The sequence below is a fragment of the Thermobia domestica genome, chromosome 3 (genome assembly GCF_964235325.1).
Source record: "Thermobia domestica chromosome 3, izTheDome1.hap1.1, whole genome shotgun sequence".
NCBI classification, from domain to species: domain Eukaryota; kingdom Metazoa; phylum Arthropoda; class Insecta; order Zygentoma; family Lepismatidae; genus Thermobia; species Thermobia domestica.
In genome coordinates this window covers 259,017,485-259,045,222 of record NC_137456.1, presented here as the reverse complement: position 1 = coordinate 259,045,222, position 27,738 = coordinate 259,017,485, and the positions used below count along the sequence as shown (strand labels likewise).

General features: G+C 37.0%; 1 protein-coding gene across 3 annotated transcripts in view; it reads right to left on the bottom strand.

Moving 5' to 3' along the window:
- The window catches only part of LOC145681029 (kelch-like protein 5), a 589,536-nt gene that overhangs the window by 132,417 nt on the left and 429,381 nt on the right, over positions 1–27,738 (bottom strand). The window lies entirely within an intron of this gene.

The window sequence follows — 27,738 nt, the reverse complement described above, 5'->3', positions numbered from 1 at the left end:
GCCCAGGACTCTGGCAAATAATAAAAATGATTACGTACTAAAATTATCAACGGCTCAGCCGTTGGAGGAGATTTTCTGTCGTGTAACAACGAGACGTGTAACTTCTACTACCTTTGCTTCAATAGTACAAAATGTGATACTTTACCTACAGTTAAAGTTACCGTTTCTCGTAAAGATGTTAGAGGACTGAGCCTATTAACGATGTGAGCCCAAATAATTGCTCTAGCTGTTTATTGCAAAAACAAATTCTAAAATTCGCTTTCATTCAAGTTATCGTGTGGGCTAGCGAATGGACCTAAGTCACCGTTAAATCCAATAATGAAGTGGGCCCAGATAATCACTAGTTATCTATTGTAATAAACAGACAGAAAAAATCGCTTCCATTCAAGAGCTGTGTGGTGTAACGGACGTATTAACATTACAATATGATAAGTCCCACTTGCGTGATCCTAATAATAATAAAATTTGTATTTGAAGGCACGGTGGTTCAGTGCTACACCACCCATCTCTAGTGCGAGCAGTCACAGTTCGGGTTCAGACCATAAGGAGTAGTTGTAACTAGAAAACATCATGTTTGTGTGTTTTCTCGAAGTCATCCTTTTTTCTCCCAAATTCACACTCCACTAAATTCTTTCACAATCACTTACTTTCATTAATAATCTGTATTCCTTAACTTACTGAGCATGTGCGTAAAACATTAAAGAAAATATCTATTTCATCTCAAAACAGTTAATTGCTCATGTATAAACTTAACAACATGCATTGGATGTAACATCGTAATTCCTGAAACGTCTGTAAATTCAATTCCAAAGACACACATTGGTACGAAATGCTAAAAACGTGGCCAAAATTCAAAATATCTTTCACAGTGCACAAAAATGGGCTTGCTGTGGTTTTTGACCTCACTGAACACGAACTTGATGTCAAAATTGGAAACTTAAAAATGGCAGATCCAATTTTGAGAAAAAAGTAGAATAAGATGACAAAATAAAATGTATACTACGGGTTTTCAAATCACTGAATACAAATTTGGTATCAAAATGGAAAAAATGAATACGGTAGTTCCAATATGGCGAATGAAATTAATACAGTGAAGTATATGGGCACATTTTAGATCCTTTTGCCAGTGCTCTGTTTCTCAACGTTTGGTATTTTCTTCTTGATATTCCCACATCAAGAAAAAGAGCTAGCACTTCATCATTGGTATACATGTCCGTGTGTGAAGATACTGATGTCACAGCTTTCATATACTTCTTTGCTCTCGATATACTTGAATATAAAACGTCTTTGACAACTTTTGAAGCACTCAATTTTCCGAAAGAGCGAAGACTCACTTGCGTAGCGTATGCCAATGTATTAACGTCACTATTATTGCGAATTTTTTCACTTCTTCTTCGCTTTGAAAGTTCGCTTAAGGATAAAAATTCCGAGGAAGATGGTCGATCTTTTTGTTTCCTTGATGTCTTCGCAGTATTACGAAGTACGAAAAATGATAACATAACACTTAACCGTTCATTATTCTTGTAAACAAAACTCGGTTATCCTTTCTATTGGGCTTTTGATATTTGCTCCTCATTCTAAAAAATAAAGATGCGATGTCTGTCTTCACATCGTCACATATTTTAACACGACGACCACTTCTCGAAGAGAGATGATTTTCCAAATTTTCAATTATGATTTGTAGATCGCTTTTCAAATGGTCTTTCATCAAAACAAATATTTCTTTTTCGATATTGGATGATTTCATCTTTTGGACCTAAAATTAATATAATTAATATTATTAAATAATCACTTTTGTATTACTAAATTATTTAACTTTATTTAATTCAATTTATTGTATACATATCACATCAATTATAAAAAATGGGAACTAAAATATATATGTATACATCGACTATTCTTTTATATGTTATACTGAAGTATTTTTTTCCTTTTTTATTTGTTGCTCTTCACTATCTTACTTGCATGTACCTTGTAAAAATCATTTCCACTTATTTTATAATAATTTTAGCTTTGTTTAACATTTAAAAAATACTTAAATATTCATTAACTGCAACTTTTTATTCAATCGTAACGAACAAAAAAGGCACAGCTGTTTTATCACATTCTTGAAGTAAAGCGACCACAGATTATGCACCAATACGAATCCACTTTCTAATAATTTCAAAAAAAAAAAAAAAAAAAAAAATTGATATAAACATTAATGAAAATAAATGTATAATAACTAATGTATTACAAATAATATATGGTCTTAAAATACTTTACATGCCTCCCAGAACAACTTCCAATTTGATTTAAATAAATCGGAAAAATATACAATTAACTATTTCGTATAAAACTCGAGCCATATTTACCGCGCGCATTAGGTATTACGAGATGCACAAAAGTAGGCTAACTTTGACTTTCAATACTAGCTCTGGTACAAACGGCAGGCCGTTTCCATGGGTGAAGTTTAGGAGACCAATTGTCACTGTAGCCAACCTGATACTTAAAAATAACCAGAAAGCAACTTTCCATTTTCATTTTTAGCCACGTTTTATTCATTTCGTACCGGTGTGCGACGTATTAAAAGGTTCAAAGCAGGAATGAAGTAATTGTAACATGGTTTCATTCGAAAAATCAGAGGAAGAAAATTTAGTGAGAGAAAATACGTAGTAGGAATAAATGTGTGAAGTATCTAGGTACGAGGAACATTTAGGTTAGTGGTAGTTTAGTGTCCCTTCTCAGCACCGAGGCTGTACAAGACATAGACCTACAGTTTAAGGTGGAATCCCAACCATATTATTGGAATCAATTTTCATAACTCTCCTACTGGGAATCGAACTTGGGACCCCGTGAAGCAATGTCGCAGAAGCTAATCATTTGGGTAGCAGAAAGGGCAGAAACATTTAAGGAAGACATAACTTTATATCTTCATACAAGTTTTCTGGTTTATATCAGATATATCTGCTCTATACCAAGATACTCTGTGTCTGGTATGTAGCAGATACCCTGTGTCTGGTATACACCAGTTACTTGCCGGGTGTCCCGTAAAAAACAGCTTTAATCAGTGACAATTTCTAAACGAAAAGACACAGAGCATTGCAAAATATACAACTCAACAAACTTTTGTTTCTATTTGATTAATTTCTAATGTTATTTGGTTTTGTTTCAGATTGACTAAATAGAAGAAAATATGACATCAAAAGAGAAGAATCAATGTGTGTGATGTGCAGAGACAATGAAACGCTATCACTTTGGATGCAATCCTCCTCTTCCCAAGCTCAGCATTCCAAAATGGGTAAAAAAAAAAAAAAAAAAAAAAAAAAAAAAAAAAAAAACCTTACGGTGACAGGTTTTGTGAATACCTTGACGCATGGTAGGTGACCTAGAGTGTCGCTAACCCTGTCAACAATATGTAAGATGCATTTTAATGTAGGCCTTTAAAATTAATTCGTCGTGTTTTGCTGGAATAGCATGACCGAAATTAATGTCAACAGTTTCTTACATAAGTGGCTTTTAAAATACGTGGTTCGGGTCTCACGTTAAAATGTAGGTTCAGGTCTCATACAGCCTCACTGCTCAAAGAGGCGATAAACCCAAAACCAAATCAAATCTAGGGATGCGCACGAGTCGAGACATGTCTCGAATCTCGACTCGAATTCGAGTCGAGATTCGAGTCGAGACACACTTTGTAAAATTCGAGACGAGTCGAGACAAACGTATTTCTCGACTCGAATTTTCGAGTCGAGACAGCTGCTAAAAATCTCGACTCGACTCGAATGTCTCGAAAATTTTTCTATAATTTTTAATATTATTTTGAAGAAAGTGCTCGCTCAGAAACACTCGGCACGAGTATTTCGGAAACTGCAGGACTTGTCAGGTGTTCGAGGAGTGCCGTGGTGATTGTCTTCAGCAAGTGGCGAAACCAAGGGGAAAAGACGTCCAAATGTCGAGGGGTTGGGTGCCCCCACCTCATTACAGATGTCGAACGTTCTAGTCTGGGCAGATTGGTAAAACAGAACAGGCGGCGAACTGCCTCGGAACTAAGATCAGAGTTTAATGCTGGGCAAAGTACAAGTGTATCTGAACTAGTTTTGTCAAATTTCCGGAAATTTTGAACCTGTATTTTAAAAAAACGTTTTTTTCGATTTTCTGGAAAAATTGAAAAAAATAAATATGTTTGTATTAGGTTAATTTTACTAGTAATGATATCTTTTTTTTTTCAAACACGGGAAAAATTTAAGTTCAAAAATTTCAATACTGCGAATATTAAAAAATAGCACTCGAAAATAAAATTATTCCAATTATTATCTATATATTAAAATACTAGATTTACGCGTATATGTTTCTCCTCACAGAAAACTTTATATGTTTGTCTCCAATCCTTTCAACAATGAGACCTCGAACCCACAAGTGCTAGAAACGTGCCGTTTTCATTTGTTGATTCCAAATTTTATGTAAATTGTCCAGTTCTAATTGAATATTTTTGTAAAAAAAAAAAAAAAAAAAATGGCCATTAGTTCTTTATTGCATTTATAGGGGTACACAAGAAGTACTGTGGGGGCGCGGTGGCTCAGTGGTAGGACGTTCACCTCCGGTGCATGGGGTCCCTGGTTTGATCCCAGATCGCGCCGTGTGGACTTTGTGGTGGACAAACACCATGCTCGTGGGTTTTCTCGGGGTTCTCCCGTTTCCTCCCACTTTCTTCATTCCACCATTTCATTCATTTCTCATCATCACCGTCTCCTTTAGCCTAACCGGCATAACCGTAGGACGTAAAACTAAAGATTTCATTTCACTAGAAGTACTGAAATTTTTGAAAAAGTAAAGCATCATACCCTACGAGTTATATATTCCAACATCACAGAGTTGTATATAGGGGTTGTATATCTGTCAGGCGTTTGTTTCATGGCCAAATGATAATGAAAACGAAGGATAACCATTTCTCCAGTCTAAGATTAATCTTCATTGTTTGGAGAGTTTTTTTTTTCAATAAACACCGTTTATCACTGACATAATTAATTGTGTGTGTACTTTATTTACTTATTAAATAATGCATGCAAATGCATGCATACACGATATGGGCATTCAGTAAATGGATACTTGAAAATTTGAACTCAATTATCTATACAAGCCAGCTACGGGTGCAGTGCAAACTACTCTTTGGATTGAGCTTCTTACCGGATGTGTAGCCTACCGAAGGACCACACAGATGTTATCGAAACTATTGTGCTTTGTGTTTTTTTGTATGCTTTGGCAGAAAGTTCTGTAGATATCGAAGCCCGCCAGTGAAGCCATATCTAGCATCTTGGTGCTAGATCTAGTATAATTCACTCCCATCTAGCATCTAGCATCTTGACTTTAGCATCTTGGCAAAATCTCATTGTTTCCTCTGGAGAACAGAAAAAGAACGAAAATTTAGATGGCTCACTGAGCGTTGGGAATTACCCTTAGTTGAAGCGATGGTTCGAGTAATAAAACCAGTTAGTATTTCCGCTGTTGTATTGTTGAAATCACAGAAATGTTCAAAAATAAGCAAAACGTGACTCTGTACAAGATGTTTACTTACCCATAGTTTTATTATTGTCAACTGAACCCTGAGTGTCTGGGACGTTTCTGTCCCTTCTCACTTTACAACTTGAGAGGGGAGGGGGGTATGACCGCTAAAAGAAATGCTTCAGTGCTGCGTCGGAAGCGGCATGTTTTGTATATATTTCTTCCCCTGATTCTCTTTCCAATACAGAGAACCGACTCTTTAAATGAAGAAAGAACCCTGAACCCTCCCAAAAATGCAAAAATGAATGATGCGTACAAATAACAAATCTATGGATGAATCAAATAATGCAGATACATGAGAAGATGATGACGTGTGTCTTGTAATTGTTATATTAATATCCACTGGATTAAGTGAAAGTATAAAATGGATTTGATGACTGCCAAATTGACGTCACCTTGGTAAGTCATTATTTTTTAATATTTAGTAATATTAAATTAGATTATAGTTTAGCGTCGTTTTCAGAAGCAAAGCTCTACAAGACGTGAACGTACAGTTTAAAGTCGGATTTGAAACACATGAGCTCCTACCATGAATCAAAACTCGTTCGAGAAAGGCGCATACGCTAACCACATAGCAACGGGGAGCTCAACATTAAGTGATATGTATATTAAGTTGTAAAATTATATTCGTTTAATTTTCACTAATATAATCTTCACAATGTAAAGCATTCGCTAGGCACGTTATCTTGTTTAAAAACAAAAAGCCTATCTCTTATGTTTCCGTCTCGGGGTTGGACTGCGGGATGATAGAAATCCGAAAGAGATGTTTTTATTATATTTTGTGCAGTAGATCTGCTCCTTCTTAATCTCCGTGTTTGATAAGAATGAACCTCCCTGGCTCACGAAAATGTACACGTAATATAACAAATCATGCACATTAAATGCCAGACTAATATAGCAAACATTGAAGATGCCCCCCTAGAAAATTTTCTTCGGCCGCCCATGTCTGGAGGTACACAATTTCTCAACTTAGTGGATACGATGTGGATGTATTCAAAGTCTACTGATTTACCCATAAAATTTAAATTTTATAACATTATTCTCAGTGAATACTATTATGGAGAACTATTTTTTTTAATTCGATCGCTAATTTTTTTTTTTTTTTTTTTTTTTTTTTTTGTTCACCAGGTCTCGGTAATTGTCTGGCACGAAAAATGAAGTTTCTACAAGTGTTTCCCCAGCATTTTTTTTTTTTTTGAGAAAGGGATCCTCCAGGAGCGTTATTGAGGGTGTAATTCCTACGTTTGTTATATATATATATAGATAGATATGTATAGAGATACTGCGTATATATATATAAAGATAAGTAGGAGCGGGTCTTTAAAATTAGTTCGGAAAGATAATATGAAAATCTGGCATAATTTGCAAGAATCTATCTAGTCTAATGTGTTTGTCTGTTTGTATGCGGTCTGGGGACCAGACGAGTGAACCGAGAGTTACCAAATTTTAGTCAGGGGTACCCTGGCCCAAGCCCCAGATCAAGACGATTCTTTTTTTTTTTAAATTTGGACCAGGAGGTCTCAGGGGGCGCTTACAGGGACATGTAAAAGTGGTAGAAAATGGCCGATATTACTGTCGAATTCGTAGTTTTCACGGTCGCTGAAAACTCTGATCACATTAACTTACAAATTCACCCTATTCGGGCCGGGGGTCACCGGGGGGATCGGATACCGAGACAAGTAAAAGTAATCCAAAATGACCGATATTAGTGTCAAATCCATAGTTTTCGCAGTCGCTGAAATCAATGGTGACAATTCCATTAGCGATGATATGCAAATTCAGCTATAATTTTATGCGGACCGGGAAAAATCTTAAGTTTCTACGTCCCACGGTTATGCCGGTTAGGCTAAAGGAGACGGTGATGATGAGAGATGAGTGAAAGGGTGGAATGAAGAAAGTGGGAGGAAACGGGACAACCCCGAGAAAACCCACGCACACGGTTTTTGTACACCACAAAGTTTACTTGGCAGGGGCTGGAATCGAACCCGGGACCCCAAACACCAGAGGTGAACGCTCTACCACTGAGCCACCGCGGCCCCCAATGAGGTTGGAAGCTGGTCAGTCATGGCGGGAGGTGGCACATGCCATAGGAGTGGCACAAAGTGTGATTTCCCGATTGTGGAATCGATTTCAAATAACTGGAAGTGTTCGAAGAAGACAAGGACAGGGCCGTCCACTAGCAACTAAAGCCAGAGACGATCGTTATCTGTTGTTAACAGCGCGTCGAAACCAGAATACAACTCTGCTACCGCGAGCCTTCCGAACAACAACAGGACGCATAATATCTACTCAAACGGTCCGCAATCGCCTTCGAGAAGGTGGTCTCTACGCACGTAGGCCTATGGTGTGTGTCCCATTAACTGCACGACACCGTGTTGATCGAAGAGCGTAGGCGGAGGAACATCGTGGGTGGGGACGCAATGAATGGGGCAATGTTTTGTTCTCTGACGAGTCTCGATTCAGTGTAGAGCAGCGTTTCCCAACCTTTTTCAACTTGCGGCACACTATGGGTGTATCTTGAATTCTCGCGGCACACTCATTATTATTATTATTATTATTATTATTATTATTATTATTATTATTATTATTATTTGCTAATCTAAAATAAAATGGTAATTTTTTGTCTGTGATTACTGATCATCTTCTCACAGAGATGAAAGCTCGATCACTGGTTTTCCCCTATGCTAGTTCATTATGCTTATTTTTTATTATAATTTTAAAATAGAAAACAATTGCAATGAAATATAGGACTCAAATTTTTAAAAATACGTTTTTTTTTTTTTTTTTTGAAATCTGTATCCAACCTTTCACTAAGAACGAAGATCACTAAATAACGAACGAACAAACAAATGTCTTGTACTTTTAACTTTGCTGTTTTAGCCAAAACCGGTGCATATTATTGCAATCACACAGTTTGCGATGCGTCGAAGTCAAAACACAGCTGTTGAACAAAGTGTTGTTCTGCCATTCACGTGCGAATGAGTATTCTATGAACGTTCACTTGACGCGTACCGTACAAGTGCTTCCATTTTTCGGTGTTAGTATGACTCTCAATTGAAGCGTAACATAGCAGCTAACCGTGGAAATGTGTACGAGCCGAAATACTGTCTGCTACACAGTAATAGATGTAGAATAATATATTACAATTACAGTAATTTTTTCCATGGTAGAAATTCATAGTAATGTGAAATACAAAAATGCACATTTTTTCCCCTATGTCTTGCAATTCGGTTGCTATAAAATTAATAATTTTGATTCGATTTCCTCAGGGCACACCAGCGGTCCATTCGCGGCACACCAGTGTGCCGCGGCACACCGGTTGGGAAACGCTGGTGTAGAGCCTAATAATCGACGTGTTTTCATCTGGAGAGAGTGTGGAACACGACACAATTCCATGATTGTGCGAGAAAGATCCCAGTATCATAGTGGTGGACTGATGGTGTAGGCAGGAATCAGCATTGGTGAGCGTACTGAGCTCCACATCATCCGAAATGGCTCTTTGACGGCTCTCAGATATAGGGATGAGATCATGAAAACTCTTGTTCTTCCTTATGCTGGTGCCATTGGTTATTCGTTCCTTTTTATGGATGACAATACTTGTCCTCACAGAACTCGGTTAGTGGATGAGATGCTGAGGGTATCGCTCGGATGAAGTGGCTAGCATGCTCTCCGGATCTCGTTCCAGTTGAGCATGTCTGGGATATGCTTGGCAGACGAATTGCCGCTAGGCCAGTAAATCCAACAACCATTCCAGAGCTGGAAGTCGCTCTTCTGGATGAGTGGCACAACATCCCCCAAGAACTCATCGATAATCTGATTGAATCCATGCCACGCAGGTGCGAGGCTCTGTTGGCTATTCGAAGTGATCATATGACATATTAAGGAACAATCAGTGTTGTTGCTTTGCCTGTTTATGGGCAGTTCGAGAGATGCACACATAACCGTCTTGTGTCATGAGCCATGTGAACAAGGTTTTCCGTGCCCCAACACCAGTATGTGCCCCACTTTTCTAGTGTATCTTAAAGCATTCCTTCTTGTATGATATATATGAGTCAAACACAAGCTTATTCATACACTATCTTAAGGTCTTGTGTGATATTTCAGCTGAACCCCTAATTTTTTTGAGCATTATATACAGTATATATATATATATATATATATATATATATATATATATATATATATATATATATATATATATATATATATATATATATATAGTGGCGGATTCAGGATATGATCAAGGGAGGGGCTAAACCATAGTTTGCAGTTTTATCCAGTGTAAAGCAGGATTGAAGCCCATTTTATGCAGTGTATACTTGAGTGTGAAGGGGGGGCTATAGCCCCCTTGGATCCGCCTCTGTATATATATATATATATATATATATATATATATATATATATATATATATATGATCGAAAATGGCCTCGAATCCATACTCGCTGAGATGAGCAGAAGATGCCGTTTAAATCCACAAATTCAGCCCCATTAGTACTCTAAGGAGGATGGTGACATGTAAACATAATTGAAAATTATCGATATTAATGTCAAATTCATAGTTTTGGGGCTCCACAAGTTCATTAATGACAGTTTTGGTGCTCTTTGTGTCCAAAATGAAACGTATTCTCCCCGTGCGAAGAATGGATATTCTGCTAGTCTGTGATAATAACTAACGGAAGTTTCATTTAATATATTTCTCGCTGCTCAAATTTACTCACTTGTGCGGTATATATGTGTAAAGTAGAATTAAAACCTGTTGCTTTAAGTATTTTTCCGTTAGCGAAATACATTGTATATACAGTAGGACGTCGATAATCCTAACGTCAAAAATCCGAATGCGGTCCCTAGAAGCTTTTTACATTTTGTCTTAACGCTAGCGATAAACAAACAATAGCGTGTCCATCGACGTTATGTGAAGTCAGTGTTTTTACAAAATTTCATTTATATGTAATTGTTTGTCATGTATTTTTATTTTTATTTTTTCTTAGGCCTATAAGTTTTAAGTGTGACTTACAAGAACAGTGTTATTTAGAGTACAAGCAAGTTCTGCAGAAACATTAAATGTAAGTAGCCTTACGTACGGTATTGTAATTACTGTATGTACTGAATAACCACTGTATCGATAGAAGAACATACCGTACAGTATGTAAGCCTAAATGGCATTTTCTTGGTCATTTTCGAAAATCCGAACACCTGTGGTCCCAATTAGTTCGGATTTTCGACTTCCCACTGTATATGTTGCACACATGTTATAGCAAGTAAGATTACTAGCATCAGGCTAACAAATAGTTTTTAAAATACATTTTCCTGTTTTTGCCAATATTTCCGAACAAACGATTTTTTCTAATGGTTTCAAAATTTCCGGAATTTTACATAGAACAATCAAGATATCTCTATGAAATATATGTTTGATTTAACATATTAACTAAAATGATTCTGTGATTAAATGATGATTCTGATAATACACAAATTTTCCGTTTTTTCCCCAGCTCGGAATAACAGTAAAAAAATTGTTTTTTAAACCCAAAATTTCCGTTTTTTTCACAGACCTTCACAACACTAGTCTGAACACAGACTCCTAACGATGGCGAATGTTAACACCACGACATCGGCAACTATAACTAAAATGAACACGTGACCATCGCCACTAGACCTTGGCACAATGGCAGAGCGTTGCATTGTCTGATGAATCCCGATATCTTCTTCATCATGACGATGTGAGGGTGCGAATCCGTAGTGTTCATAGGGAACAGCTCCTTGACATCTGTACTGCGGGACGGAGACAAACTGGCTGCGGCTTAATTATTATCTGGGGAACATTCAGGTGAGCATCTATGTGTCTAGTGGAGCTTGAGCAAGGCACCATGACGGCCGAGGTATCGCACGCTGCTTGCAGACTACGTACACCCCTTCATGACGGCCATGTTTCCCATCGGTAGTGGCATTTTTCGACAAGATAATGCACCATGTCGCAAGGCCAGGAGTGTGATGGAGTGGTTCGAGGAACACAGGAGCGAGTTCCAAGTGATGTGCTGGCTCCCAAACTCTCCGGATCTGAACCCAATCGATCACATCTGGGATGTGATTGAACGTGACGTGAGGGTGCATCACCCCCTCCCCGGAATTTACGGGAATTAGATGACCTGTGTGTGCATATGTGGTGCCAACTCTCTCCAGCGACCCACCGAGGAACATTGCGACCATGCCAAGACGCGCTGCCGTTGTTATTCATGACAAAAGGTGGATATACTAACAATTAGGTAGGTAGTCACAACGGTCTGGCTGATGTGTGTGTGTATATTTTAACTCGTATATTTTGTCTCGACTCGAATTTCGAGACGTCTCGACTCGAATTCGAGTCGAGTCGAGACAGAGACTGTCGAGTCGAGACACGAGTCGAGACAGCAACATATTTTCGAGTCGAGACAACATTTTCTCGAGTCGAGTCGAGACAGGCTTAAATCTCGACTCGACTCGACTCGAATGCATCCCTAATCAAATCAACTTAAAATAAATCGTTTAAGTCGAATGACTATTATTTAGAGTTTTGTTTAACTACATCACAATACCGAATATATGAGTTCTCAAAATCTTCACAAAACTCACGAACACATTCACTTTACTTCTAACAGATGAATGTGCGGTGACGGAAAATGTAGAAGAAAGTGTCCCCCGTTATTCAATGAGGACATTACAAGGAAGACTAGGTATAAAACACTAGAAGAGTACTTTCTGTCATAAGTTACAAATATTAATAATTTTTCAACATTATAGCTGTGGATATTTCTGCACACACTTTACGTGCAATAGTATTCATCACAAAACTTATCCCTTCATTTTATGTCATTCCAACATAGGCCCCTTTGAAAATGTAATTTTCTGTACTTTTTCTGATATCATGTATTGGTTTGCAACCTACATATTTATTTAGGACTAAGAGGATATATTTTTCGTGTACCTGAGTCTCTCTTGTAAACATCTGTTTTTGTTTGGTGTTCGTTTGATTCGTACATCCTGAGCAACCGTGGCTTTCGTACACGTTTGCAAATGCAAAAGTTGACACTCCACCGACTACAAAGATGGCCGCCATTCAGGAACATTTGTACATACGACAACGTGAATAGTGTTATTGACCTTCTTATACACAAGGTTCAACACACTCCAATTTTTATAATTTCGGAGATGCTCGAGCAACCATTTTTGGACCAATTCAGATGGATTGACCCAGCATTAAGTCTTAATTGCAGGAATCAAAATGTATGCATTATCCTTTCGTTTCCAAACACTGTGAAAATTATGAGTTCAATTCTTACATTCCCCATTCGACTGGAGGTTATGACGGACTTTGTGCTGTGTTGCCCCATGAGACGCCATTTTATTGTAAAGATTAGACTTAGTTGTCAAGTACATTACGGCTAGTGGCATTACAAAAATTAATGCTGAAATAGAGCACGAATAATGTAGACTATATTGTCTTTAACAATCTAGGTATAACACAAGTAAATTTAACTGGGCGAGAATGTAGGCTCAAAAATATAAGGCAATCGGGACAACAACAAAATATGTTGCGATTGCTGCCAATCCACTCAACGACTGTTTTCGAACTGTGAGTTACAGGTTAGCCAAGTATCTCCGGTAGAGAGCAGTGCTATGAACTGATTTTTAAAGATCCTTCGATCAACACTATAGCACGACCAACAAGAGATGGTCTCTGACGTTTGTTACCACATGCGGTGGGACATTGCAGCCCCTACTTTGATACCAGTGTTACCAACCGCGATCACTCTGTCTTATACCAATAATTAAATTGCCACTACAGTTGCACCGAAAAAAACCTTGACACTCGAGTAGTGGCAATGTCACTGCGAACTGTCAGAGACGTTCTCTTACTGGACGCACTAGGGTGTTCGGCAATACACAGGTCTGCCCTACTTATTCCATTCTCGCATCTCATCCCTCACCTTGTTTGTTCAAATGTTCCTCTCTGATTGTAAAAGTCTGCTCCTACGTCATACATTGAGTGGTTGGAAATGACTTCTGTTTCATTCATGTTGATAAGTTGCAATGCGTATGAGTCGAGTTGAAATATCACCTTGATATTCTGCAAAAGAATACACGTTGAGTTACATTATCAAGCGACAGCGATATCTTGTATAATTTGATTTTGAAGTTGTGACTGATCGTAATAGTAAAAATATTTTCAGGATACCCTTCTGCTGGAATTGGACAGAAAAAAAGTCCACAGTAAGAGAAATGTCCATGTAGAAGCATTCTCCTACTAGAATGTACTAATTCAAAGTAATTCAAAAAAAGATTTTTGTTGAATTCTCTTTCGGAATACGACAAAATAGTATTGTGAAGTTCCTTATTTCATCAAACGACACATAAAAATATTTCAGAACAAAACTACCTCACGTAATCTTCCTATTGCTCTACGAAAGAAGAGCTATACATGAAGCACATAAGGGAATATATATCTTACGTATTTTGCCAACGTGCCGTTTTTATTTCCAGCAAATAAAACTTTTACGACACTCAAGAATTCAATTTAAAGTTTATATCTCCGTTGAGTGAGTACAGGTAGGTAAAATCTCATTGAAGTGGCCGTAAAAAAAAGAAAAAAAGACATTTCTCTCTATTTTTCTCAATCTTCTTGTCACTTTTCTTACAATTGCAGGTAGGCCAAAGCCGACACGTAAAAAGTTAAATTGAAACATGGAAAATGGTTTACACACTGGGGCTGCAAAATAAAGTTTTTTTTTCATATTCATTCGGATAAGTGTACCTTGCAAATACTTGCATGGAATGTGCAACATCTGAAAACATAATGCCCTAGAGATGTCACTAATTAGTGAGGTTGCCCATAAGACGAGATGATAATTTCTGTAACGAGACAGAGCTCTTCTAAGAAAAAAATATCTACTTTCAGAGACGAGACACCAGTTTCACGACATCTCGAGACGAGGTGGCCTAAAGTCAATCAAAATACATAAAGGGACGGGATGAAAATGTCCTAAATCATCCGAATTAGTGGGGGCTTGTTCAACACTACTATTAAACGAGAAAGAGAGTATGAAGTGAACAAATTAACAAAAAATCTATTGAAAAAAAAAATAGCACAGAAAATCGTCTTCCGTATATGAATTTATTGAAGGAAAACTCTCATTGGATTTTTTAATTATTAAACCAAAAAATCCTTGTAGCTTCTACCAAAAGCTACTCATATACAACACAGAAAGAGTACCATCGGGTTCGAACCCCCCCAAAACTTCCTAATTCAATATACATTTGTATACTTTCTCAATAAAACTATACTTACTTAACACTAAAATGATTGATGTACATCTAGTATGAAAATTTGATATTACACTTCATCTGCACTTTATCTCCCGTAAAAACAATCTAGTTCTATCATTTTTTTTCTGAAAATATAGGTGGAAGTATTTTACAATTACTTATCTTTACGTGCAGAATAATACCTGTTCAATACTACATACACATAGTGACTTGTAGTATTGGACGCCCCCCCCCCCAAATGTTGGACTCCTTCCAAGAAAAATTTCTGAGTGCGTGCCTTGTTAAACTAAAAGTGGCTCACATTAAAACATTTGGAAGATAATCCCAAATAAACGAACACACAACGTGAAACCTCTCACCAACTTTTTTTCCTATTTTATATCTTCCATTTGTTCGCATGGAACACTTGTACACTCAATGAAACACCATAAATCCTTCAATCGGCTACAGTTAACCTTTTTATTCGCACTGAACCGTTTGTAATAACCTTATTCTCATTTAATTTATCAACAATACAATATTCTTGTCTTCAATATAGAAGTTGCACTCATTTCATATAATACAAGGCTCAGAAACTTGATAATGTATGTAGCAATCGTAGCAATCTTGAGGGTGGAAAGTAAACCAATTTCGAAAGAATGCCTTCCTGAAAACAAAAAGTCTTACAGTGAAACAGCACTGGACGAATATGTACAAGCAACGAAATTTTAAGAGATTCAAATCTGAATTTATCTTGGAAACTCAAAAAATTAATATATAGAAATAGGTTCAACGATGAACAGGAGAAGTGGGTAGGTAGAAGAGTGTAAAATGGTTCGATCGCTTCTCTATAATTTGTACTCTATAGTTTGTTTTAATAAATTTCATTCTTTCATTTGTCCCTTACAAAGGTGCTACTGTGATCAATATACTACGTGTGAAATCATGCTAGGCATTCTGACAGTTTTTGGGTATTATAGTAATAGAGAAGAAAACAATTTAACGGTAGAACATTGTTTGCACAAGTACAGAAAGAAATGTTTTGTAATTTAACTGAGCTCGAAATTAAAGCTGAGACAGTTTATTCTAAGAACAAGGAAAATATCCTAAAATACCAGGAGAGTTTTTACGTCTATTTGGGTTGGAATAGAGAAGTCAAAATGATGGAGCTACTTTCACCCAGTGAAAAAGAGACAAGCTATACGCGAGGGGAGAACTTCATCGCTAGTCATGAAATTCACTTGAGTGAGCGTCTCGTTTCGTTCCCTCCGACTCCATCAACGTGTGTGATGTGGACAAGAGGAGCAGTCACCAGCTGTGGCAGATTGTTTAAATTCCGTCTCCCTTCACTGACGGCCGCGTCCTCTCATCACAATTCAGCTTTCTCTCTGGTCGCAGCTCGATATTCATTCTCTCCTGAGACATGCAAAATAAAGCCATACAACCAAGCAATCCACTGTCACAAAGCTATCGCAAATAAATACACTTTTCAACATGCTGCGTAATATACTGACATTATTAAGTTATTTATGACACAATGTACGGTATGGATGTTAGAGTGGAGGGCATTGAAAGAGTAGAGGGTGTTTAGATTATTTATGAACTCTACAGGGTGGGTGGAAAATTTGAAACCAATTGTAGCACGCATAAATTGTATACAGTTAGTTTAAGAAAACGGGCTTATGAATGGGTACTTCTCACCTGGCCTCAACCTCAAGAACTTAGAGAGGATGTCCTAAAGGTCAGGAAGGGTTCACTTTTTTTTTTCCGTTGGAAACAATCTCTATTTGTAAAAATGTTGAAGCTGTATTTCACTGATGAAAGTGTCCACCAATGGTGACATGAAAAATTGATTTCACATGTTGTTTTCGTGTTTACATATATTCAGGAGATCACTCAAGGAGCTAGCGACCTTACAAATAGCGTGTGTGTTACTGTTAGGAACATGTAAGTTAATGTTAGAACTGTGTATTTCACTGTTAGGAGAAATATTTAACAGTCTATACTTTTCATATGCAGCACATAAACAAAAAATAAATATACGTAATTAATGTACTACGGGATACCAATATACTAATCAGAGCATTGGACTTACGTCCGCATGGTCCCGGATTCGATTCCCAGCCGGTGCTTCCCAATTTTCGGCGTCCACCCAGTGTCGTGAGGCAAAGTGAGGCGTCATGTGAGTAAAAGACGTGACGAATACTAGAAAACTCTTAATACGCTTGTTAGCGATAGAATGACGCAGAGCGTTGACCACAGTTCGGGGCTAGGCTGAACATAGTTCAGACGATCGCTAACAGATGGTGCTGGAGTGAGTAGGGCCTACAAAAATGGCTGTTACGCTAAGTGGTTTTGTTTCTAATCAACCTATTCCAGCAGAATTAAATCTATCAACTTCATCAGACCAACGATCGACGTAACTTTTAATTGCTATGAGTTTTTCGCTATTTTTTTCGAAATTTACGCACGAGTAATTACTCTCAAAGTATCTACCTTCTTTTCAACTCGATATCAGTTATCGATTTATCTGTGTTTTGTCTTTAACAATACTATAGTTAAATAACAACAAAGCACCAGGGCTAGTCAAAAGTTAGATGCACTGCTTAAGAAAATAAAACAGGATAGACATTTTACAAAACTTTATTTGTATCGAATAGTTCCATTCACAATCAACTTTTCAACGTAATTACCTCCGTTATTTACGCATTTGTAAAGACTCGGTACAAATTTGCCTATGCCTTCTGCAAAGAAATCCCGTCCAATGCTCGATAACCATTCTTAAGCTGCAGCTTTTACCTCATCACCCGAGTGTTGTCGTCGCTTTGAAAGTTCGTCTTACATGGGACCAAACACATTGAATTCACACGGTGAAAGGTCTGGGCTATATGATCTTCCTTCGCGCTCAGCATCGTCAATATCTGTACGTGCGTTCTCAAATATGTTGCACCAGTTCGCGGTAGCTTGACGTGACATTGCATTTTCACCATACACTCCATGCAACTGCCAATAAATTTCAACGCAATTACACCTTATCGCCCACAAAAAACGAATCACTGCATGCATTTCCAATTTGGACGCCACTTGCAGCTGTCGAGACATGTTTACGATTCATTATCAGAACACATCCACTTGCTACATCACACGATACTGCTACACGTGCAGTGTTGGCGCACAGTTTCATCAAAATACCTTTTGACCGAAAATATTTACGAAGGAGTGCAACTAACTTTTTGACTGACTCACGTTTAAACGTTAATCGTCATTTTTAACGTCATCATTAACCATACCCGTTCTGGGTATTGTAGACTTGCTAGTGTCATAATGAAAAGATTAATTAGTGTGTAGTTTAATATCAGTTTCATCTTAATAGGTGGCGTGATTATCGTATAGCAGCAATTCTTGTGTTAGAAAACTATTTTTATCGATTTTCTCGAAAACTACGCACGAGGATTTACATTCACCTACATCACTGTGTTTTGCTCAACGAGACCTATCGATTGATATCATATCTCATCTTTACACACTGATTTTCCTGTTAAACGTAAATAATATTGCAGAATTTTAAGCGAAATATAATCTTAATGTAATGTAATTACGCGCTTTACGTTTGAACCACTCAACTAATCTTGATTAAATTTTCGACACAGATGAGGTTCGGCCTTGGATTGTTTTTATCATTTCATTTTGACAGAGAAACTTAAGTGAGGGGTAGGTGAGGAGATATTTAAAAATGCCCGATATTAGTATCGAATCCATAGTTTTCGGACCCGCAGAGACGAACAGTGATACTTCTGATGCCTTAATAACAAAAAAGCACGTTTATGTTAGCATCATGCATACGCAATAGCGCCATTTATTAACGTTAGGCAGCCAGGGAAGGCACGTATCAAAGACCAGAAACGCATGCATCAAACAAGAAATTAGCGTTAGTCACAGACTGACAGATTTTCCTTTTATAGTATGAATCTATAATTTACTTGATATCAGGATAGGGTGACCAGACGAACTGATTTTCGCAGTACAGTATTGTTTTTCCAAGAACTGTTCTGTGTGTTGCGAAGACGCCTAGAAAATCAAGAAATGTCCTTTTTTTTTTTTTTAAAAAAATGTCCTGTGAAATGTCCTGAGTTAACTTATTTGCAATATTTAAATGTTTCATTTCTTATTCACAACATTTCGAATCAGAGACAGTCTTTTCCCGAATGATGAACCGCTGTGTTTTTTTAACACTTCTCAAAACATTAGGGAAGGAGGACAATCAACAAACTATCAAAAAATCTTTAGCCCAACACGAAGTTACACTATGCATTCATAAAAATAAACCACTTTGTCATCCATGAAAGCATTTGGAGTTGTGTTGAATTTCTTCACTACTTTTGTTGAGTGCATTTCTTTCTAACAAAAATGAATGATTAACTTAACGTTAAATGAAATAAGGACGTGCGTATTGCCGACGCAGTAAACTATTATATTTGTCCTACTTTTTGCTTGTCGGAATCTGGTCACCCTATATTAGGAAACAAATACAATTTACAATATTAGTTACTCTACTCACATATTGAGTCAACCATTGCAAAGTATGAACGAAATTTTTAGCAGCTGGCTTTAAGCTGGCATTAATAATACAAGATAAAAAAAAATCACGCATGTGCTTGTCGAGCGATCGGACATTAGTCTCACCATCGACCTTGAGTAATACAGGCACGTTGTATACATACAACAGTCATAGCTAGTCCAGTGTAGAGAGAAATAGATGTATCGAAACGGCTTGTTCACTTGTGTTTGTTGTATGACTTCTAAAGTGTGCCAGTCAGGTGCCGCATCAAGTCGCTGCATAAGCCAGGCATTTGAGAATACCGTGAACGAAAGCACCGCTAGGCATTGGTTAAAAAAAAAAAAAAAAATCAATTTGGGAGATATGAGCCTTTCGGACAAACCTCGCAATGAACGACCACTTATGTTGGATGATGAGGCCCTAAAAGCAGCCATCAAGGACATTAGTCTAATGTGTAATGAACTTGCAGAAAGATTCCATGTTTCTACTGAAAGAGACTGCATCTGCATGGGATAGGGAAGTCATACAAGCTATGCAAATGGGTACCCACACATTGTCAGCAGCCAACAAGGAACAACGAGCAACAGCCTGCTTGTTCTTGCTCACTTGGCATCTGAACACACCCATCTTTGATCGCTTGCTCACTGGTGACGAAAAGTGGGTCCTCTATGAGACTCCCAAGCGTTGTTACGTGACCTTATTCTTGGCGCCTCAAGACCACCTCTGTACCTATGAAAGCTTATGTTCTCTGTATTGAGAAATTGTCGCCAAGTGGTGCATTACGAGCTCCTTAAATCTAATCAGACCATCACTGCTGACCTCTATGCTCAGGAGTTGCAAAGAGTGCACCGTGCATTGTGGCAGAAGGAGCCGCTATTGGTGAATCGCAACGGTATGCTGTTTCTGCACGATAATGCCAAAAAATATATATGCAAACAGAATCCGGAAGACTCTTCAGCAATTTGGCTGGAAGACACTGTGCCATGCTCCATATTCACCGGACTTTGTGCCAACAGATTACATCCTGTTTCACTCTATCGAAAACCAACTCCGTTGGAGATCCTTCGCAAATGAGGGAGACCTGCGGAACGCACTCTCAGACTTCTTTATATCCATGACCACCAAGTCTTATCACAAGGGTATTGTGCAGATGCAGCAATGTTGGCAAAAAATGTTGGATGCTGATGGAGGTTACTTCGAAACCTAAAGGTATGTACCACTGGTATTCACTGTATTGCTCTTCGTTTATCACTGCTCTAAAACGACAAGAACTTTTTTTGGTTACCTTGTATTACTTACATATATTACTTAGAACTTAACTGGCATTAGCAACTTCTTACTTAGTGAACTTTGGGGTGGACAAACATCGTGTGCGTGGGTTTCCTCGGGGTTCTCCCGTTTCCTCCCACTTTCTTCATTCCACCATTTCATTCATTCACATCTTCACAGTCTCCTTTAACCTAGCTGGCATAAACGTGGGACGTAAAATAACTTTAAAAATTTTGATTTAACTTTATTCTAATAAAGTAGAAATGATCTGCTAATGGACTCACTTCTTTGTGTTAATACTAAAAAAATCTTTACTAGAGGCATCATATTGAAGAATAAGCTCAATGAACGTATGAACTGAAGTATCGTTGCATTATTCGTTATTCATCAGCGGTCATTATTAAATGAGATGGAATTTTAAGACTATGGTTTCCCTGATATCTTTTATAAGCAAAACTGAAATAAAATTCGGTGGAAGGTAGTAAATGAAAAGAAATGTACTCACACCTCAATTGTCGTCACAACTGGCGTAAAAATAAACTTTTCCCTTTGTAACACCAACCAACGACGGATACCTTTGTTACAGAATTCATATGGCTGTGGGAGCGGAGCTAATGCTGCACCCGGGACCCTCCTATCAACTTCCCAAACAAATGGAGTTCGCATGGGGACAGATCAAAGATGTAGGCTGGAAAGGGTAAACGTTACTTAGAAAAATAACGTTCGCTGTTAGGAGACCACAACTATTAATTTTGATCACCTGCCGAAATGACCGAACATTAACGTAACAATAGACATAGCTGATCATATCTTTCTCCATAAATCCTTTCAGTTTAGATCCACGTTCACTGAAGAATAGTGTTACTTTACTGGCTTCAGCGGAGTTTTAACTCATCGTTTATTATACTTTTAATAAGTTTTTGAATTTTGATTGCGAAGATTTTACAGTTAAAAACGATTTCTATGTCTCTCACTTTAATACACCAAATGAATAAATATAGTTTTGCCTACACGCCAAATTAACGTTTAATAGGTTTGTTCTATATATTCTCTTTTAATTTTTATTCTAATAAGGAGCTTTCTTTCTTTTTGTAAATGTGACAATGTCGAAGCATCAGCTTTAATGGGCCAACACGGGGAAAATAAGTCTGTACAGGAAAACATCTCACAAGTATACTAAACAAATCAAGGCCTATTTTATTTCCAGCCAAGTTTAGTCAAGATCGGATGAGTTTTGTAGATTGCTTCCGACATACACCGGATAAAATGAAAAATCAAATGAAGGACAAAAATGAAACTGAATTTTTCGGTTTAGAAGATGATTCCATTTCGACTTTTTAAATTGATTTTAAAAAATACACAAATATTAGAACACTCTTCTGTATATACATACTAGCTGAAATACCCATTCTTCGCATGGGTCAGATAAAATATCTATGTAAACAAACTGAAAAACGAAAGGAAAAATATTGGTCATTTTCTACTACTTTTACATATCTCGGTAAACGCCCCCTGAGACCTCCTGGTTCGAATTAAAAAAAAAAACACCTCTGGTTTTCAGCCGATGGGGGCTGTCTTTGGAAGTCAATGCCTATGGGAGAACCACCATTCATCTCAGCGACCGCGAAAATTATGAATTTGATATTAATATCAGTCATTTTGGATTATTTTTACATGTCTCGGTATTGTCCCCCACGATCTCAGCGATCGCAAAAACTATGAACTTGACCCTAACATCGGGTATTTTCTACTACTTTTACATGTCCCGGTAAACGCCTCCCTGAGATCCCCCTGGTTCGTATTTTGAAAAAAACGCTTCGTCTTGGTCTGGAGCCTGATCAAGAGGTACCCGTGACCGAAATTTGATAACTCTCGGTCCGCTCGTCTGGTCCTCAGGCCGCACACAGACACACAAGCGAACTTTTTACTTTATTTATATTAAATAAGATATTAGATATATGTTAAGGAAACAAAATTTTATGCACCTCATCCTTCAAGTTATACGTTCTAACAAAGCAAAGATTACACAAGTTTTGCATACGTTTCAGGCTCAAATTTTAAATAACTTTGTCTCTAACCTTGGCGAACTTAGAAACATGACAATCCTATTTTAACAATTGCAACCTCCCCTCTTGTTTTTCTATCCGCCCTCTTTTCTCTTTTACGGGAAATATCGAAACACGTTGAAATACATTTATTTTAAACGTCTATTATTTTAAACAAAAATTCTAAATACCATCCCAAACCTTTTTTCTTGCCACCATTTTCTCTTCCCTTCTAGAGTAAATATTAAAAAATGCGAAATGCCTGTCTAATTATTTTAAATGCGAAGTTCAAATATCAAACTTTGTATCTCTGACCTCAAAAGATTCCAAAATATGGACATCTTATTATAGTAACTGTGATTTCCAGCCATTTCTCCTTCTTACACCATTCTATCCTCTTCTAGGTCAAATATAAACACTTAAACACGTGTCTAATTATTTTAAATGAGATGTTCAAATACCAAATTTCATGTCTCTCACCTCCAGAAATTTCTAGATATGGCCATTTTAAAATAATAATTGCCACCCCTCTTTACTTCCATTCCCTGTCGAGTTTCCAAAAATTCTTCTTTAGTGGGACCTTACATTACAAATCCTATACCCTATCCAAATTTCAGCTTTGTAGCTTAAGCGGTCTGCCCTTGGCGTTGATCAATCAGTCAGTCAATACTTCTTTTATATATAGACATATTAAAGATCTAAGTAAATAACATCAATGTGAAACAAAGCTAAGTAGACAACGCGAAAGCATAAAATACGTATTCTTGAGATTATTTTTAACGAACTTGAAATAAAAACAAAACAAAACGATAAGTTTTGCATTTGAAGAAAGAAAAACAAACTAAGACTGCAACGCATCCTAATCCACATACCTATACACTAACTCCATTCTTAACATTTGATACTTTCCATCCTGGTTAAAATTGATAATCAAGATTAAAAACGAAGTTCAAGCACAACAATATCGTAGACATTTTAAGATACATTTTAGAATGCCTAACTTAAGTGCCGGAAACATAAATATTTTATAATGTCTAACTTAAGTGCCGGAAACATAAAATGGTGTACACTGTACATATACACAATTTTGAAATAAACATAACAGTAACGTAAAACGTAGGCCTAACTCTTAAATAAATTTAAACTTGTTTTACTGTTAATTATTAAATAATTACAGGAGGTGAAAAGACAGACACAAAAGGGTAAAATCTTACAGTTTTTAGTTTTTCAAGAAGTCCTTGATAGATGATTGCTTTTCTTTGGCAAGTTCGCGTTTCTCTGTACGCGTTACAAGCAGTGCAGGTTGTTAAATATATATATATATATATATATATATATATATATATATATATATATATATATATATATATATATATATATATATATATATATATATATATATACGGAGTTTTATAGAGCTAGGCCAGTAGTACGCAAGCCGGACAATCGCGAGCCGTATAGTCGGGAGTCTATTTTACTTTGTAGTTTCAATAGCAACGTAACTTTAAAAAGTCTGAAACAAAAGGTACTTTCGTTCAATTCGATTTCGAATTTAAAATTTCCATCTTCCATTAAAAAAAATGCTCTAAACAAATCTTTCCAGTCTGGTTTGGAACATACTGGTAGGACAGAGTATCTATTTTTCTTTAGAAACTTATAATAACGATATCGTATTGCATTTTCTTTGTTGAAATTTAGGGCTCCTTTTTTTTTTTTTTGGCAGCTGTGAATCTGAATTCTGGACGTGGACCTGAATTCGAACCACCATAATGCAATACTCTCTTCCAGTGGGAATTAAACTCTGGACCCTATGTACCAAAAGACGCGCGCTCTATCCATTAGACAAGCGGACAAGGCTACTGAATTCTAAAGTTAGTAATGATTCTACAATGCTTCAAATATTAAACAAATTTTAAGTCAACATAATTCATTTAATTAGGTTAGGGGACTTTCGTGGCAAATTATATATATATATATATATATATATAAAATTAGCGTATGTGTGTGTGTGTGTGTGTGTGTAAATACACATATTTGCAGCGACTGTATGATCAATGTAAATTCTTGTAGTAATCTACACATTTATATACAGCCTTAAGAAAAAAATGAACATAAAGGTGCTTCTATACCATGCAATTACCTTTGAGACAGTCGCGAGTATGTTCACATTTACTTCCATAAAATAACTCAAAAATGCACCACGAAACGAAGTATATTTATGCAAAACTACGATTCATGCATCACTTGAGAATACTTCTTAGGAGCTATGCAAAATACTAAGAGGAGAGGCTCTAATATTACTTTCCATGCAAGTAAGAACGTGGATATGGGGCTGGAATAAAAGGTTCACCCTGGATGGTAATTGGCTTAAATGAAACCTACTTACAGTTTCTGAAAGTGACATAAACAACGGTAAATCGCATTACATGCCCGTTATGAGAAGGCCTTCATTTTGGCAACAACGAGATACCTTGGTGTGTAAGAAAGGTGAATTTTTGCTGCTGCGACTCGAGCAGAGTTGTCCATTAAGTGCACAGTAGCGGAGAAGATGCCTTGGATAATGAGTTCTGGACGGCAGCCAGAAACTCATGCGGAAATGTTAACTTTGCTTTTTTGTTGTTTGTTTGCACCTGGAAGACTAAGCAACACAGCAACTTAAACATCTACAGCTATTACAACGAGGGACTACCACCAGAGCAAGAGAAATGCTTAAAGACATCTAAATAACACTGCTCTGCTGCCATTGGTTGTCTCCAGAACACACAACTGCTCAAATATGCATTTCGAGCAGAAAACTTCCAGTGGAAAAAAAAAAGAGTATTCGTAGCAGAACGTGCATCTACAAGGACCCAGGTGCAGGAATAGGAATACTGCAACAAAAGGATATTTCTAAGCACGTCAACTGGACATTCTACTCGTCGTATGAATTTTCCAGAAAAGTCTATCATTCTTTAATATAAGACGAGTCTTGGGGCGAAGGTTCAGTAAATAGCCATATTATATACGTTCATATTATATATATATATATATATATATATATATATATATATATATATATATATATATATATATATATATGGGTGTGCATCATTTATAATGTCCAACTGTGACATCGGAGAAACCAAAGGGGGAGAAAAGCGATACTTTGCACGAAGTAACTGTAAGGAGGGGGGACATCTGAGCACGTATTAAACAGAAACACCCAACAGTGTTGCCAACCTAATATAAAGTTATGTTTTTCAAATGTCACTACGTTAGATTATTACATATTTCAAATCAACATGCGAAACGAAAAATTAAAATACTACATTTGTTATTCAGTGTTGCAAACTAAGGATGTTATATTATCACAAACATCCAAAGTTTGGAAGCCTCTATCTCACATAGAGCACAACGGAGAATGACAGCATAATACACATCGAAAGTAACTTAGCGTTGGGTATTATGGTCGTGGTATGACTTGTTTCGAAGTAATAGGGACGAAGTTATGCGGGCTTAAATATTTGAAATTTTTCGAAAGGTTTTATTTCCAAAACATGCTTAGATAAAGATAAGTATCTAGTTACTTGTATAGTTTACAATTGACAAACAAATTGTTTTGCCGTTTACAACACTTCGATATCTCAAAGTATTCCGGGGGGGGGGCGGTGGCTCAGTGGTAGAGCGTTCACCTCCGGTGCTTGGGGTCCCTGGTTCGATCCCAGCTCGTGTTCGTGGGTTTTCTCGGGGTTCTCCCGTTTCCTCCCACTTTCTTCATTCCACCATTTCACTCATTTCTCATTATCACCGTCTCCTTTAGCCTAACCGGCATAACCGTGGGACGTTAAACTTAAAGATTTCATTTTTTCAAAATATTCCGGAGATATGATAAACTGATAAAGTTCGCAACACTCTGAAAATGGCGCATTTCTGGAAAATATTTTAAATCATTTTTGTTTTCCATCTCTTTTATAGCATTATAGCAATAGCTTTTAGTAATTACTAAGAGTTCTCGCAATTATATGATTTAAGCATGTTGCTAACTTCAGCAATGATTTTCATATCTCCAGAATGGTTTGAGATATCAAAAGTGCTGTAAACGGCAAAATGATTTGTTCGTAAATTGTAATTCGTTCAAGTAACTAGATATGATACTTATCTTAGCATGTTTTGGAAATAAAACATTAGATAAATGATATCATAAAGAGGCATAACACTGACCTGCAATAGCTTTACCATTTTCGAGGTAGTCGATTAGAACAATGCTATGGAAATAAAAAGTCTCCATGACTTTGGTAGCCGATGAAACAGTTCTTGCCTTTTTTTTTTTTTTTTTTTTAGATCGTTTCTACTGTCTTGACTGTTCTCTGTTTTCTGGTTGGTAGTAATGGATCAGTCTCATAAATAGTGACAATGTCTCGAAAAACCACATCGGTTGCGCTTCCACATACCCAAACATTATCTCGATATGCTCATGCTCATGCAATTCCACTATTGATCAACAGTGAGTAACATCAGCACGCCTCAACAACAGTGAGTAACTTCGCCATATCTAAATATTCATTAAGAATATTAAAAACACGTTCGATCGATATGTTTACCATCTTTATCAACCTCGCCTATCTTCACATGATGAGCTTTCAACACAATATCATGAATTTTATTTACTATATACGTGTATAGAGATTTCCTTACGTGACTTTCTTTGGAAGTTACGCTCAGCATCATCGTTTGTTCTCGTACGACCCCAACAAAATGTTGTAAACAACTTTTCGAACCATTTAAAGAGATGAAACAGTTACCATAATACTTTCCGAGATTTTCTTTTGTTTCCTTGATGTCTCTCCTCGAGAAAACTATTGCTTCATCAACACACTAACTAATAAATGTATGTATTTATTTATTTCAAATACTAAAAACGCTTTTATTCGGTTTATAACTATCAACACTAGTATAACAAACGCAACATAATCAAAATTCTCAGTGATTCTAGCCCAGGACCGGGGGGCCTAGGTCCTCAGTTTTTGAGTGACAAAAATGATTTAAGCTGCTATTTATACATTTTTGAAAGT